The sequence below is a fragment of the Schistocerca serialis genome, unplaced genomic scaffold (genome assembly GCF_023864345.2).
Source record: "Schistocerca serialis cubense isolate TAMUIC-IGC-003099 unplaced genomic scaffold, iqSchSeri2.2 HiC_scaffold_1400, whole genome shotgun sequence".
NCBI lineage: Eukaryota > Metazoa > Arthropoda > Insecta > Orthoptera > Acrididae > Schistocerca > Schistocerca serialis.
Genome location: NW_026047626.1, coordinates 648337 through 666345, shown reverse-complemented (window position 1 = coordinate 666345; position 18009 = coordinate 648337). Strand labels below are relative to the sequence as shown.

The 18009-nt window shown below is 38.7% G+C and overlaps 1 protein-coding gene across 1 annotated transcript in view; it reads right to left on the bottom strand.

Moving 5' to 3' along the window:
• LOC126442682 (uncharacterized) overlaps nucleotides 1-18009 on the bottom strand; it is a 363661-nt gene that overhangs the window by 334679 nt on the left and 10973 nt on the right. The gene's annotated exons all lie outside the window — the stretch shown is intronic.

Below are 18009 nucleotides of genomic sequence, written 5' to 3'. Positions count from 1 at the left end.
CATTTATCACTCATCTTCAGCCTTCACCTGCCTATTGTTGCCCGCATTTATCCACTTATCTTGTTCTCACACTCACAGCTTTAGCTCAAATGAGTTCAGGCATTTGACACCCATTACCGGACAATGTATTCTTTTGACTTCCCCTCCTCCCCAATCATCAGTAGTGTCTTGCACTGGACCAAAGATAATGTCCAAGATTTTCAGCCCACAAAATTTGTTTTGCATTGCCTGCCTGTGTCACAATCAAGGACCTGGTTCTAGAAAGCAACAGGGTAATTTAATTCAACTCTATACAAAATTACTTTAGGACTGGCAGCTAGATATGAAATAGTGTGGACACATTCAAAGACTGCAGATCATACATTCACTCTATCCCAAGGGATACACTTTCACCACACAGCCAATATACTATGCAAGTGTAGTACAGTTCAGTTTTAGGCAGCTTGCTGTCCTATGGAATCGCTCACTGCACTATGAGTTTCTGTTTGTGTTCATTTTGTACAATTATAGGATTGAAATTTTACCTGTCATTACTGTTATCAGTTCTGGAGTGTGCAGTGCTTAAGAATGTTAAAAGCAACTTCAGCAAATGTTGTTCAGTGGATATATCGATATCACTCTTGTTCAAGGCAATGCTATATAAAACCAAAATCAGTTGAGATAAATGGTTTGTGCACAATCTACCTACATCATCAACATCTGTTGTTGATAGTGCTCCCAAATGTTCTGTTGTTGACGAGAACCTTATGCTAAAATAAATGGAGGAAATTATTGGCTTCAGCATCTGTAAGTGGAAGTAAGTGAAACATTTAAAAAGATGGAGCATATAAATCCAGTACCTCGATAAACCACAGTTGCCCACATACAAAAACTGACAGGTTGACAAAAACATACAGGCATAAAATAATTAGGCTGACAAGTTCTCACTGGCACTTCAACCCAACAGAACTGATATGGACCTAAATTGACAATTATGTTGCAAAACAATGATGAAACAAGTAAAAAAGGTACACTGTCCACAGTTGAGGAACTCAGTAATAAAGCTGTTAGGAAAATTACCAGGGAATGTGTGGTGTATTTACCTGCAGAGCGGTTTGTATTTTCATAAATTTCAATTGTTACTAAGAATGCTGTTACTGGAAACTACAGTCAAATGAAGTGCACCTCAGGAATTCAGCACTAATAACACTAACAAGATCTTCATTGTTTCCATCATAATAGTTGCAGTTGGAAGGTAGTGAATGATGTTATCACTATTCTTCTTACTTTCATACTTGAATTTCCATACCTCTACCAAAATGGATACCTTTCTTGCTACAAAGATTTTTAATGTTTCATCAGAAAATGTAATGTCATGTTAACCGTAAATGCTGTGCTGTGTTTCTCTCAACAAAACAGATGACTGATACCTTATCACATGAGCAGAGCATCACACATAATGTTTAATTTAAATTAATCTTATGTTAGACATCTCTGACAGAGTTTGGAGCTGTTGAAAGTAAGATATATTCTAAATATTTTGTTAACACAATTTGGACATTTAAACTTAGTAACAAAGTTTCCCTGTAAGTCAAATTTTCAGGAACATTCAACAATGCATTTTCGAAAATATTCTGCATATAAAATTAAAAATTTATTGCCACAAACACATCTCAAATGAGAATGTAGTGAAACTCTTCCAGAATCTATTGATCCCACTTCCACCTTTGTACACTGATTAGTACGCAAATTTGAGTGTGTTCAATGAAATGTCAGATCATTTGAACAGTCGGGGAAGAATTAAGCAACTTCGTTTTGCATCTCCATGTGTTCCTGCTCTAGTGTCAACCCCAAAGTAATTGTGAGGAGAGTATACATCACATGCCTCAGTTTTAAAATTACTGGAGATTGTGATTTTACACAATCATTTTCACAATTTCAAAGTTACTGATGTACTAATGTTATAATGCTTTACATTCAGCTGTCACTTGTACCCATGTGTCAACAGTTTTCAATGGTGGCAAACATGAAATTCAGTATGAAGTGGCACACACTGCATTACTCCGGAAGGAAGAACCACCACATCTGTTTCCTCAGATAATGCTCTACAAACTTTCATACATGCTACAGACAACCTTTTTAGCTCTGGAATTTGCGATGACTGTGCCAAGCACAGATTCTCCCATTCAATATATCACTGTTAATTTCTCAAGTATTATGTTGAATGCACTTGGACAACGACAACGATGTTTTTCAACACACTCGCAGTGCTGTGCAATCATTGTCTGTGAGTACTGTGATCTTTAAGAAATGGGTTCCTTATTCTCTCATAATCTCTCCCAAATGCGTCTCATAATAAATGTGTGATTATAGTCCATATCCCTGCCTATTACTATCTGATTCTTTGTACACCTACATCTACAGTAGACTTATCACCTAATGGTGCATGCCAGAGGGTACTTCTGATACCACTACATCCATTACTTTACCATTTCCTATTCTATTTGAAGGTGGTGTTTGGGGAGAACAACGGCAAGGAAGCATCTATATTAGCTCTAATGCCTCCTATTTTGTTGCCAAAATTATTTTGCAAGATATACCCATCAAAAAAGCACTTCTTCGTCTACTAGTTAAGAGTTGCCAGTGCTTGATGAGGTTCCACAATTGACTACATAACAAGATTAACTACACTCCATTTAAATTTGCTATATGATGTGTGTAATAGTAGCATTTTTCCCCAAGTGAGAAAGAAACATCTGACTAGTTTACTACCTCATGTCTTAACACTTATCCTATCATCCTGTCCCTTCTTTTCGTCAGCATTTTCCATACATTTCTTTCCTCGACTGTTCTGCTGAGGACTCCATATTCCTCTAAGTTCACTTAATTTTCAGCAGCATTCTCTAATCCCACATCTGAAATGTGAGAGTTCTGTTCTTTTTCATTTTCCAATCACATCTACCCAGTAAAAATTCTAATACTCACCGCAACTGAACTTAGTCCATAGAGCTGGTTACCGTTACGAAAAATAGATTTCTACTAAGTGTTACAAATTTTTGTAAATAGCATTACATTTAACTGTTGGCTTTCCCAGCGTAAACTGTTCATGAAGGTTTCTCGGGTCTCCAGCCGGGTGGTAGCATTGATATCTTGCAATGTTTTTGACAAAAAGAAGATGAATGACACCAGAGCCATGCTCAATATGACTGGAAAAGAACTGGCTGCTGCCGCAATTGCAGTCCTCAAGAAAGGACTGAATTTTGCCCCCATCCCCGGAACAAACTCGAAATGAGACATTATCAGTGGCGTGGAAGGCTTCCCAAGGAAGAAGCAGAGGAAGTCACATGGGAAACTTCCAGAATAATCGACAGATTTCAATTGCCTAAAAATAACATATCTGCGGAAGAACGAGCAGCTCTTTGGTCCCTTAGAGATGACCGTGAAATAACGATCCTACCAGCAGACAAATGGAATGCTACAGTGCTATTAAGCACTGCCGAATACCAGCAGAAAACCTGCTGCAACAAGATGAGGCCTACAAGAGGCTGAAGATGGATCCAACCCCGACGATAAGTAGAAAGACGATAGCTCTGCTTAAGAAATCTGACTTACCTGAGCCAATGAAGAAGCGCCTGTACCCCAGAGCACCAGCAATACCAAGCCTCTATGGACTCCCTAAGATCCATAAGGAAGGGGTACCTCTGGACCAATTGTTGACTCCAACTCTCACTGTTACGGACTTGCTAAACGCCTAGAAACACTGCTCAAACCCCTTGTGGGGGACTGCAGCCACCATGTGAGAAACTCAGCCAAATTCGTAAAAATACTCAGGGACATATGACTACAAATGGAGGACCTACTCGTTAGCTTCAATGTGATGTTGCTTTTCACAAAAGAGCCCCTTCAACACTCCTTGGCAGTTTTAGCCCAGCACTTTGACCCACAAACAGTCAGGCTCTTCAAACAAGCACTAACAACCACCTACTTTCAGTGCCATGGGGAATTCTTCAAACAGATCGATGGTGTGGCCATGGGCTCCCCACAGGCTCCTGTGATTGCAAACCTCTATATAGAACATTTCGAGGTGGTGGCCCTCCAAACTGCCAGACAGAAACCAAAGCACTTCTTTGGCTATGTTGTTGACACTTCTGTCATGTGGGGACATGGCAAACAGGTGCTAGATGAGTTTCTGCAACACCTCAACAGCATCCATCCGAACATCAAATTTACAATGGAAATGGAGGAAAATGGCTGGCTCTCCATCCTTGATATTTTAATTAAGGGGAAGGCAGATGGTTCACTAGGCCATGCAGTACATAGGAGGAAGACACACAGACCTATACCTTCGTGCAACAAGCTGCCACCATCTAGCACAAAGACAAACAGTACTGACCATCCTGGTACATAGGGTGCATGCCATTTGTGACAAAGACAGCCTACCATCCGAGCATTAACACCTGAGGGAAGTCTTTCACCAAAATGGCTACAGTCAAACACAGATCAACAGAGCACTTCAAAGGAAGAAGGAAGCAGTGAGAACCCCAGAAAAAGATGATGATGAAGAAGGAGACCGGCTCGCATTCCTTCCGTACACGGTTCCGCTCCCAGTCAAAATTGCACAACTTTTGGGCAAATACAATATCAAAAGCATTCTCCGACCACCATCAAAGACCAGGGAGCTCCTAGGTTCTACCAAAGATCCGCTGAACCTTAACACACCAGGAGTATATACAGCATACCATGCGAATGCGGAAAACAATACATTGGGCAAACACAGCACTGTATATCTAAATGCTTCGGAGATCATATCAGATGTGTGCGACTAGGCCACACAGAAAAATCAGCCACAGCAGAACACACCCTTAACTTCGAAAACACGAAAGTACTGTGCTGAACATCTGGCTTCTGGGAAAGCATTATCAAACAATCCATAGAAATAAGGATTCACGACAATCTGGTCAACAGATATGATGGATAGAAACTCAGCGCACAATGGAACCCTGCGATAGTGGCAATCCATCAGGAGCACGACCGTCAACGCCCTCCGCTGTGGACACAGATATAATGCTTACACTGATAACTGAATGCGGCCACCATCCCCACCACTGCAGCCACCCGAGGTCTAGTGGAGGGGGATGCTGGCACATATAAATAGCCCACTCCCCACGAATCTCGACACTATGCTAAAAGATGGGTAATATGACTTCCTGAAACATCGCATGATATCAATGCTACCATGTGGCTGGAGATCTGACAAACCTTCGTCAGCATTAGATTTAGTACACTATGGTGATAGTTAATCAAACTAATATGGAATTTCACCGACTAAATTTAATGCTGTTTACAAAAATTCTTGCTATCACGTTTTCTCTTTGCAAGCAGTTTGGGATAAGCAATGTTCCATTACACTGTAAATTTATGGCATACATACTGGATAAACCCATTGTCTTTACACAGAGCAAACACAATTCCAGTAATGCAGTTTGTTTTTCATTAAATACTTCAGCGAAAAGAAATAGTATGACAAACACAATACTTATCTGATAACATACTGCTTACAGTTGATTGCTTTACCTCTTACATCTTTTCTATTATAGAACTCTGACAGAGACAAATTGACAGCTGCTGCAAGGAAGTCATCTTTGATACATTTGTTCCAAGACGGAATTTGAGGCATTCATTATTTACATGTACAACAAAATTACCGTGGGTTACAGTTAATAAACTTATGTTTCCTACAAGTTTCATTCAAATACCATTACACAACAGAACAATATACCTACAGTCAATTGAAATTCTATAAACATTCTGGGGGAGTGCTAACATCCTAGGTTTTAATGTTTCATCATTTGTTGTTGTTGTTGTTGTGGTCTTCAGTCCTGAGACTGGTTTGATGCAGCTCTCCATGCTAGTCTATCCTGTGCAAGCTTCATCATCTCCCAGTACCTACTGCAACCTACATCCTTCTGAATCTGCTTAGTGTCTAAATCTACGATTTTTACCCTCCACGCTGCCCTCCAATGCTAAATTTGTGATCCCTTGATGCCTCTAAACATGTCCTATCAACCGATCCCTTCTTCTAGTCAAGTTGTGCCACACACTTCTCTTCTCCCCAATCCTATTCTATACCTCTTCATTAGTTACGTGATCTACCCACCTTATCTTCAGCATTCTTCTGTAGCATCACATTTCGAAAGCTTCTTGTGGTGTCACCGCCAGACACCACACTTGCTAGGTGGTAGCTTTAAATCGGCCGCGGTCCATTAGTACATGTCGGACCCGCGTGTCGCCACTGTGTGATCGCAGACCGAGCGCCACCACAAGGCAGGTCTCGAGATACGGACTAGCACTCGCCCCAGTTGTACGGACGACTTTGCTAGCGACTACACGGACGAAGCATTGCTCATTAGCCGAGCCAATAGTTAGAATAGCCTTCAGCTAAGTCAATGGCTATGACCTAGCAAGGCGCCATTAGTAACATTGCATGTATTTAAAGAGTCTCACTTGTATCGCCACAATCTCCAGATGTACCAAAAGGATGGATTAAAGTTAAGTAGTCCAGAAGCTACGTACTTTTCTTTATAGCATTCATTACGTATCCTGTTACAGACCTCTCTCTTGCCTGTTAAACGCGTGCCTTTCGGCTACTTCCGTGGCGTGGCTGTCTTTCTACGCCACAACACTTCTATTCTCTTCTTGTCCATACTAGTTATCGTCCATGTTTCACTTCCATACATGGCTACACTCCATACAAATACTTTCAGAAATGACTTCCTGACACTTAAATGTATACTCGATGTTAACAAATTTCTCTTCTTCAGAAACGATTTCCTTGCCATTGCCAGTCTACATTTTATATCCTCTCTACTTCGACCATCATCAGCTATTTTACTCCCTAAATAGCAAAACTCCTTTACTACTTTAAGTGTCTCATTTCCTCATCTAATCCCCTCAGCATCACCCGATTTAATTTGACTACATTCCATTATCCTCGTTTTGCTTTTGTTGATGTTCATCTTATATCCTCCTTTCAAGACACTGTCCATTCCGTTCAACTGCTCTTCCAAGTCCTTTGCTGTCTCTGACAGAATTACAATGTCATTGGCGAACCTCAAAGTTTTTACTTCTTCTCCGAATTTTTCTTTTGTTTCCTATACTGCTTGCTCAATATACAGATTGAATAACATCGAGGAGAGTCTACAACCCAGTCTCACTCCTTTCCCAACCACTGCTTCCCTTTCATGCCCTTCGACTCTTATAACTGTCATCTGGTTTCTGTACAAATTGTAAATAGCCTTTTGCTCCCTGTATTTTACACCTGCCATCTTCAGAATGTGAAAGAGTATTCCAGTCAACACTATCAAAAGCTTTCTCTAAGTCTACAAATGCTAGAAACGTAGGTTTGCCTTTTCTTAATCTTTCTTCTAAAATAAGTCGTAAGGTTAGTATTGCCTCACGTGTTCCAACATTTCTACGGAATCCAAACTGATCTTGCCCGAGGTCCGCTTCTACCAGTTTTTCCATTCGTCTGTAAAGAATTCGCGTTAGTATTTTGCAGCTGTGACTTATTAAACTGATAGTTCGGTAATTTTCACATCTGTCAACACCTGCTTTCTTTGGGATTGGAATTATTATATTCTTCTTGAAGTCTGAGGGTATTTCACCTGTCTCATACATCTTGCTCACGAGATGGTAGAGTTTTGTCAGGACTGGCTCTCCCAAGGCCGTCAGTAGTTCCAATGGAATGTTGTCTACTCCCAGGGCCTTGTTTCGACTCAGATCTTTCAGTGATCTGTCAAACTCTTCACGCAGTATCGTATCTCCCATTTCATCTTGATCTACATCCTCTTCCATTTCCATAATATTGTCCTCAAGTACATCACCCTTGTATAAACCCTCTATATACTCCTTCCACCTTTCTGCGTTCCCTTCTTTGCTTAGAACTGGGTAGCCATCTGAGCTCTTGATATTCATACAAGTGGTTCTCTTCTCTCCAAAGGTCTCTTTAATTTTCCTGTAGGCAGTATCTATCTTACCCCTAGTGAGACAAGCCTCTACATCCTTACGTTTGTCCTCTAGCCATCCCTGCTTAGCCATTTTGCACTTCCTGTCGATCTCATTTTTGAGACGTTTGTATTCCTTTTTGTCTGCTTCATTTACTGCATTTTTATATTTTCTCCTTTCACCCAATGCATCTCATGATATTCATACAGTACTTCATGCACAATACATCACTGATGTGAAAACTTACATCACCCCCAATGCCATCCTCCTGTTTCAGTTCTAGGTCTTGCTTTATATGGAGACTAGGCATTCCAATCTTTAGCAGACCTTCAAGAAACTGAAAAAAGAAAGAATGGCATATTCAAAGCTTCTGTCCCTTGCACTTGATTGGTGGTTACACACCATGTGGGGCTAAAAACCTATCGGTCACATGTATTCACTTACTGGCATTAGGTAACAAGAAACTGTCACGTTAAATTAGACTTACTTTCATCCCAATTGATCCACACATTTGAAATCAAGACTCTGTTTAATTTGGAGATAGACACATCGGACACACACACACACACACACACACACACACACACACACACACACACACACACAAACACAGATATTTTTCTAAACTAAAATTTTGCTCATTTTGCAAGGGAGACATGTTACTGTGGGTAGTTGGGTCAAAGAAAATTGCACTAATGCAATACCATTTCATTTCATGGAAAAAATTTCACACGCCGTGTAAAATATCATGGTAATTTTCTCCTTTTCACCAGTACCACTGTCATCCCATTTCATTCATTATTTAAACATTTAAATAGTGTGCCACCATTGTAATTTGATTTGAGGCAACTCTGCCAGGGATGGTCCCAGTCACCAGCATTGATGTAAGGCGCTGAGCGTGTCAGGATTTGCGTAAGCAGGCAGACATTTCTGGGTATCATTAAGCAAATCATACTATGTGACAAACTTAGAATTTCTACTGTTTTACTGTGACATTTATTCATTATTGTGAGGAATTGAATAAATTTATCCGCACAGAAATGCACTGTATTTGCTAATGAATGGAAGATGTTGATTACTCACAATGTTTATGTAGGTGCCAACGTGAATTATTATTATTATTATTATTATTATTATTATTATTATTATTGATATTATTATTATTGATATTTGCAATTGCATGACTTGAGAAACTCCAGTAACATTACTAAACTGAACTGTGTGCTGTATGAATGAAGCCAAATAGAGAACCTTTTGCGTTTGAAGTGTGCAGGAGTAGGAAAAACTGGTCAATTGCCTGCAAAATGCTTGGTGAAGTGTGATGTGGTCAATGGCTTCAAGCTTGTAATACAATTCTATTAAGCTCTCCACTCTTTTCATAAGTCCAAGATCAACTGCAAGCTCTCTTATTACATGTAAAATACTGGTTCAGATGCTAACTCCTTTATAAAGTAATACACAAAATTTTACAAAACAAAAGTTAGATTTATGTAACCTAAGCTTTCTGTTATAGTATTTGATTAGCTTTAAATTCTACTCCTCTACCCTGCTATTTAACTTATTTTTACTGTGTAATGCAAATATTCACTTTTTGTTTCCTTTTTAGATACTGGACCCGATATTACTAATATTTATTGGAAGTCAGAATTATGACTTGTTCAAATGGAATTCACATTGAATAACTTGACACATCACAATAGCATTTCTTGATTTTTATTTTGGAATTTAAGTTAATTTTATTTTTGGATGGTTCCAGTCCTTCCTGCCCCCTTTCAGCCTATTTCAATCAATATATTACAAATAGAATCTGCAAGAAAACAGAACTGGCCATTTATGAGAAACTCCAAATATCATTTGGGCATTTGAATGTATCCATTACAATCGGCTGACAGCAGAACTTTCAATTACATGAAACGTAATTTGGTTCATATGACATTATAATTATGACATAGTGGTCTTTATACACCATGGAATAATGTCACAAACCACCACAATAAGGAAACTACTGTTGACAGTAGTGTGGGGTGAGTCATGGCACCATGTAGATGACTGCATTAAGTACATGTCTTAACAGCCACAAGTTTGAAGAAGGTACTTTGGATCTGCCCAGTGTGAATGTGGAAACACTGATGCAGCAAGCTAGTTAAAATGCTTGCATTACTATTTTGCACATGGAAGCCACGTAAGTTCTTTGCAAAGCTCTTTTTATTTATAAAGTTAAAAAAACCTCAGACAGGAAATGAAGTTATGCATCTGCAACCCTGGAGGAAAATATGACCATCCAAGTTAAGCTGGTACAACTTTTTCATGGGCCATCCCCTCTCCAACCCCTAAGTGTATATTGGTAACACCTGTTGCAGGCTGTAATGGGAAGTTATGATGGCTGAAAAGCCGATTTATGTAGCCAATGACATATTTTTAATTCAATGGAGAGACAAACACAGTGTTTAATCTAACAACTACCTTGACATATCAGATGTTAGAGTGGGATCAAAGTGAATGTTCAGGAAAAAAGTCTGTTTGCAGTGGCCAAACAAAAAAACATGTAACACTTAATGTAAAACTGGGTTTTCATGAATTATTTTTGCACTCTTCTTTTCGATATTGATTTGTATCCAGCAGGACTGTGGACAAAAACAGGAAATAAGGGCAAAGTGTCAGTTTTGAGGCTAACCTAAACCTCAGGGAAGGCTATATATCAAGTCTGCCACAACATAGATCCGAGAGAAAGCTGTTAATAGTATTTGAAGAGAGGCAGTGAAACACTGCTCTACACCCCAATACAAGAACCTCTTGTAAGCAGCAGAAGAACACGAAGATACGACTATGCAGACAATGCCACTCACCAAAACCAGGATTGTATATCAGATAAAATTAATAAAATTTCAAAATCAAAGTTGCACTTGTGTTCTGTATACACACATATATGATTATATTAAATTAACAGAATTGTCAACATGTATCAAAAGCATGCTGTGAAGTAAAGGCCATCCACAAAATGGTTAGTTTGTATCTTAATGGCAGGACTGAAATGGTTAACAGCTGTGCATTGTCTATGATGTAATATACTCCTACTGGCTGCCAACAAACCGGTCCAGAGACATGATGGAAATATATACTTTCTACCATAAACTAGTGCAGTACGTGGAGCACTGTTTGTGAAGTTTAGCTAATAAACCTGTCCACAGGAGTTGTTGACTTGAGGAACTATGTTATTAATGGGGGCACATAAAAGCTATTTCAAGGTAACGTATGTCCATCTATAGTACCTGCACTTATCAGGTCTCCATGGCAAGGACTAAGGAATGACAGAAGCCCCTGGTTCCAGTCAAGATGCCACAGGCTCATAAGCTTTCCAGTGTTCTTTACTTTGCTGGTTTGTCTTCAGTCAAAAGGAAATGGAGGGTACTGGCTCCATGATGTGCAGAGTACTGTTGATTGGACACCCAAGCCAATGCAACTCGCTTATTTGGGCCTGAAGAATGCCTCACTGCAGCATCCAACCAAGCAGTGAGGGGTTGCTCTTCACTGTGAAATTCCGTGTCAGAACAGTGAGACTCAGACACACAGCAGCCTTGTGTAGTATACACACCACTATGAAGAAAAGTGGTGACACATACCACTGTGGAGAAGTTGATGCATATCCCTACATCATCTTTCCAACAAATGATACTAGCAACTGAGTTATTTATATAACAAGATTAGAAAAATAAAATAATGTTTTGAGTATAAAAGTACAGGGAATAAGATGCATGTCAACATCTTGTGTTCGCCAAAGTTCCATCTGAGATGTGGTATTCTGATGGTGAGTTTGAGTAATGTATAGTACAATTACTGGAATTTCTGATCCACCTGTTACGGAAACTTTTTGTTTATAAATGCCCAAAAATGATTCAGCATTTTTCTGCCATCATCAGTGAGTACTTTTATTCAGCTACATGTTTCAAGATCTCATAACAATTTATGTCTTTTCACTATTACCCAATTTTTGTATATTTCTATTTTATATATGATCCTCTATATCTTTCTACGTACTGATAGATTATCATCTGCAACTAAATTATGTTCCTGTGAGTTTGGTTGGCTAATCACCAAATCCCTACCTATGAAGCAATTTTGTTGCACAACAAAATTTCATGTCCATTTCGTAGAACTCCACTCACAAGCTATGATACTTTTCTTTACTGAGAACAATGTTTATATTCCTGTGTCAATCACTATTTATTATCACTTGGGTTTGACACAAATTTGGAACTTCTCTCTCTCCTCCGCCTGTGCCACAGTGAAGGCTCCAATAAGAATATTTTTTGATTTTATGATGATCTCAGCTCCCTATTTTCTGACCTGTGTTATTCAGTGGAAGAAGATAGGGTACCTCTGCAAAGCCCATGAGGGCACTATGATCAAGAAGGAATTAAACAAGTAGCAGGTTATACGCAGAACGCATTTTTTAGATTATAAAACCACCCCTAAAAAGACAATAAGCAGGTAAATGCAGATCTAAGTGTGGGTCACCTAAGTTTGGTACTCAGGAAAATACATCTCAAATGTCACCAAATCTAATGCAAACCCAATGTAAAAGTCAAGCTTGCAACAACTTGGAGGTAGTTGTGTGATTGGATTGAAGAGTTCCTAGATAACAGAACACATCACGTCATTCTCAATGGAGAGAAGTCTTCCGAAGCAAGAGCAATTTCAGGTGTGCCACAGGGGAGTGTTGTAGGACTGTTGCTTTTTCACAATATACATAAATGACCTTGTGGATAACATGGAAGATCCCTGAGGCTTTTTGCGGATGACACTGTAGTATATAGAGAGGTTCTAACAATGGAAAATTGTACTGAAATGCAGGAAGATGTGCAACGAATTGATGCATGGTGCAGGGAATGGCAATTGAATCTCAATGTAGACAAGTGAAATGTGTCACGAATACATAGAGGATCGTTCATCATTGAGCTACAATACAGCAGGTCAGCAACTGGAAGCAGTTAATTCCATAAATTATCTGGGAGTAGGCATTAGGAGTGATTTAAAATGGAATGACCAGATAAAATTGATCGTCGGTAAAGCAGATGCCAGACTGCAATTCATTGGAAGAATCCTAAGGAAATGCAGTCCAAAAACAAAGTAAGTAGCTTACAACGTACTTGTTCGCCCACTGCTTGAATACTGCTCACCGGCGTGGGATCCGTACCAGATAGGGTTGATAGAAGAGATAGAGAAGATCCAACGGAGAGCAGCACGCTTCGTTACAGGGTCATTTAGTAATCGTGCAAGCGTTACGGAGATGATAGATAAACTTCAGTGGAAGACTCTGCAAGGGAGATGCTCAGTAGCTCGGTACAGGCTTTTGTTGATGTTTCGAGAACATATCTTCAGGAGGAGTCAAGCAGGAAGTTGCTTCCTCCTATGTATATCTCGTGAAGAGACCATGGGGATAGTATTAGAGAGATTAGAGCCCACACAGAGGCATACCGACAATCTTTCTTTCCACGAACAATACGAGACTGGAATAGAAGGGAGAACTGATAGAGGTACTGAAAGTACCCTCCGCCACACACCATCAGGTGGATTGTGGAGTATGGATGTAGAAGTAGAAGTAGTTATTAACATATTAGTGCTCTATTAGGCATTGTCTTACTGGGTGTGGTATGCCACTGGCATCCTCCAACTTCTGAACTCACTGATATAGTAAGTTACATGAAGACCTAGAGCTTCACACTGTAATGGAAACTGTCATTTTCCACATAGAAAAAGTGACAGATGATGCTTGGGACTGAACCCAAAACACTTGAATTTGTAGCTTCACACCCATTCAAGAAGCAATCCTCGTACTCTTAGGAAAGTATGTAAGCATTCAAGACAAGATCCAGAATTTCATTAACTAACAGTGGCATTATACACACAATGCTGGAAGGAAAACTAGAAATGATTAGCTACAAAATCTGATATTCCATACAGAGGACCCATTAGAAAGATGCACCACAGAATGCAGGCAGTAATAGCTTTATTATCATGAAAAATCAGTACTGTACAATGAAATAAATCTGCATTTATCTCATTGCATGTTACTGAAGTTTGAAATCTGCATAAAGATAAGTATCAAATGTGAGGAAAAAATAATTTTAAAGTGTCAAATGTGATGTGGGAAAAAAAAGAACATTTGAGTTCCAACATACATCCATCCATCATAGTACATTAATGCTTAAGATACAGTCTGGTAAATATTGTATACAATCGAATTTCTCTATCATACTGTAGTGACAGGATATATATACATCTCAACTACATAACTGAAGATGCATGCCTTTAGATGGGGAGAAAGATGTGGAGGAAAATTACATCAATAAAGTACAACATAACATGAGGTTGGGCAAATATAGACAACATGAGCCATGTCATTTTATCAGGAGCTGTCCATCCACTTCCTTGAAGAAATTTAGAGAATCCATGGAAAACGTAGATCTAAATTTCCAGAGGACAATCTGAACTCATTCATCTCAAAATAACATCCTGTGACATTAGCACAGCTGTGATAACAAAAATTCCTGTGAAAATCTACAAAACATGTTTTCCAAAACATTAGCCTGTGCAACTGTTTAGAAAACACACACAACAGGAAAATATTTATTCTGTTAGGAATAAACAAAATAATAAATTCTCTAAATACAGAGATTGGAACATGAGCACTGGACTACTGAAGCATCACAGATTGCTACTGTTATAAACAAATTCTGAAAGATAGGAACATACTTCTGCCTAACAAACCTGGTAAGGTGATCAAACATGATTTAACAGCCAATACACCCAGTATGGGGAATGTTGTGGAATACAGTGAGGACCTGCAAATGTTAACAACATTACATAGTTACATGACAGCAGAGATTTGTACAGCAAATTCAAATGAAGCTAAATCCCCTGAATCCCCATGGCCAACCTGAAGTTGAGCATATGAGACCCACCAAGACAGCCTATATAAGAAGTCTTCCATTAATTTATAAGCAAGATCATATCTTACAAAACATGAAACAAAAAACGAAAACCCCAGAACTTCTGAACAAAAATGTTAGAAAAGGGATCAAAGACAACTCTACAAGGGCAAGTTGACAATGATGCATGTGGTAGCAAAACAGATGACAGTAACAGAAAACTCATATTTACAATGCTTTGCCTTAGAAAGTTTCTCCATTACAGAACATAAAAATGTATTTCACATTTTTGGCTGCAGCATGGATACTAAAATGACAGATACATAATTGACTAAGGTGGGGACCGGAGGGAGAAGGAAAAACCAAACTTTTTCTACACATTAGACCACTAGACCTGAAGTGGCAGTCATCAGATTAAATAAAACAAGTGGATCTTGCAGAACTACCTGTAGCAATTTAAGTGTTACTCTATGGAACAGTGGCTTTTCATGGGAATAGAAAAATGCACAGGTCATTTCAGTTTGTAAGAAGAGACACAGGAAACTGTTTGGAGCTAAAGACCTGAACAGCAGATAATTTTGTTCTCCTATATGATTTTGGAAAGAAAACAGTTCCTCTGCAAGAATAAAAATGGAACCTACAGTCATTGATCAATTAAAATCAGTTGCTCTATTCACTCACAATTCTGCTGCAATGGAGTCAGCCAATGCAATTTTGAATACCAGATAAATTATGCTGATCAGAAACATTCACAATTTGATCCAATGACTGCCTAATATTAGTGAATTGTCTATGAAACAGACATAAAAATTTATTTTGGCTGCACTGATGAGTTAAACCTGGATTTCTTGCATTTTATGGGCTGTCACCTTAACCATTATGGACACATCCCTGCAATAATAAGAACTTGTCTGAAAATGGTATCTTGCAAATCATCCTCTTCAATTTCCTTCAGATTTAGAGTATTTGGAGTTCAGTGCTGGAACATCAATTTCCTAAACCAGCACTATGCAGTTACCAGACAACTACAAAAATTTGACTTTGATGATCAGAAGATTTCTGAGTGCTGTCAACTAAAAAATATTTCCTAATTATTAACACAATTGCTGGTAATTGAGACTATAGCACAAAAGTGCCTTAATGAAAAAGCTGCTGGTTCGAATCTTCTAGTCGGAACTACTAATTTTTGAAAACTTCCATGTCTACTAACAACTCGCAAATTTAACAAATACTGAATTGTAACGGTTTAGTAAAAATTACATTTTTTTCAACATTCTACATATTAAAACAAAAATTTTGATACATTTCTGCGAGATTTCTTTATTTTCAACTTGATGCTCTCCATTTTTGTACCAAATTGTAATTTTTCCAACAATACTTGCATTTTATGTAACTTATAATTAAAAATAACTTTTTAAGAAAGTATGGTTCAGCATGAATTAAAATTACCATTTGTTTTACATATGGAATGTAAATAAAAGAACTAGTAGCAATCAGTGTTATCTGAACCACCAATTTTATGATTATTATATTGTTATCCTATGCACTCATCTACAGACAACTGTATAATAATTTTGTTATACTTACCAGCACTCACAAATCACCCAACTGCCAAATGCATTTCTTGTTTCTACTTCTATGGAGAACTGTGTCATACTGCTTTACAAAATTATTGGCTGGTCGCTGACCTTAAAATCATGAACCTAAGATGTAAATCTATGAGGACACGAAAGTGACATCCCCTTGGCAGCCCTGGAGGCATGCTTGGTTAAGGTAATTGTTAAAGTAACTGGTCCTGAAACCAGGAGTTACAGCCACAAATCTGAGACATAGCAACAGTTTTCATCTGTGGGTTTGTATGTGTACCAACGCAGTCTCACAGAATTGTTATTTGTGTTCATACAGATAATGAAGTAATTCTACAAATATACATGCTAAGACTATTTCTTCTGCTCCAGGACAGCACTTTAAACAATAGTGCACAGCCCCCACACCAAATGAACCATGGACACTGCTAAGGTAGGTTTGCTGGCATGTCAACGATACTGAAAACAGTTAGGTGCAAACATGAATAAGTATTATCTGAGGAGAAATCAAGCTAACACATGGTTCCTCAACAGAGGCAAAAGCCTTTTCAGCAGTTGCAGGAGCAGTGGTCTGTATGATCAACTGACCTGGCCTTGTAGCATTAACCAACTTCCTGTGCCAATACTGCAAGTAGATGAAAGCAAAGGGAAACCGCAGCTATGTTTGTTTTCTTCTTCTCAAGAGCATGCAGCTCTACTGTACAAAATTATCTTAGGCAAAATATTCAGGAGGTAAAATAATCCCCCATTCAGTTCTACAGGTGGAGGCTACTAAGTAGGATGTTATCAGGAAAAGCAGGACAGGCACTCTAAATGTCTTAGTGTGGAGTATTACATACCTTAGTAGGATAAGTATATATCACTAGAGGTAAGATAGATACTGCCTACAGGAAAATTAGAGAGACCTTTAGAGAAATGAGAAGCACTTGGATGAATATCAAGAGCTCAGACACAAAACCAGTTCTAAGCAAAGAAGAGAAAGTAGAAATGTGGAAGGATTATATAGAGTGTCTATAGAAGGCTTATGCACTGGGGGGCAATATATGGAAATACAGCAGGATGTAGATGAAGATGAAATGGGAGAAATGATATTGTGTGACAAGTTTGACAAAGCCATGAGAGACCCAAGTCGAAACAAGGCCCTGCAAGTATACAACATTCCATTAGAAGTACTGATAGCCTTTGAAGAGCCAGACCTGACAGAACTCTACCATGTGGTGAGTAGGATGTAAGAGATAGGTGAAATACCCTCAGACTTCAAGAAGAATATAATAATTCCAATCCCAAAGAAAGAAGGTGTTGACAGACGTGAAAATTACCAAACTATCAGTTTGGCAAGTCATGGCTGCAAAATACTAACATGAATACATTACAGATGAATGGACAAAACCGGTAGAAACTGACCTTGGGAAAAATCAGTTTGGATTCCATAGAAATGTTTGAAAACATGAGCCAATACTGACCCTATAACCTGTCTTAGAACACAGATTAAGGAGAGGCAAACCTATATT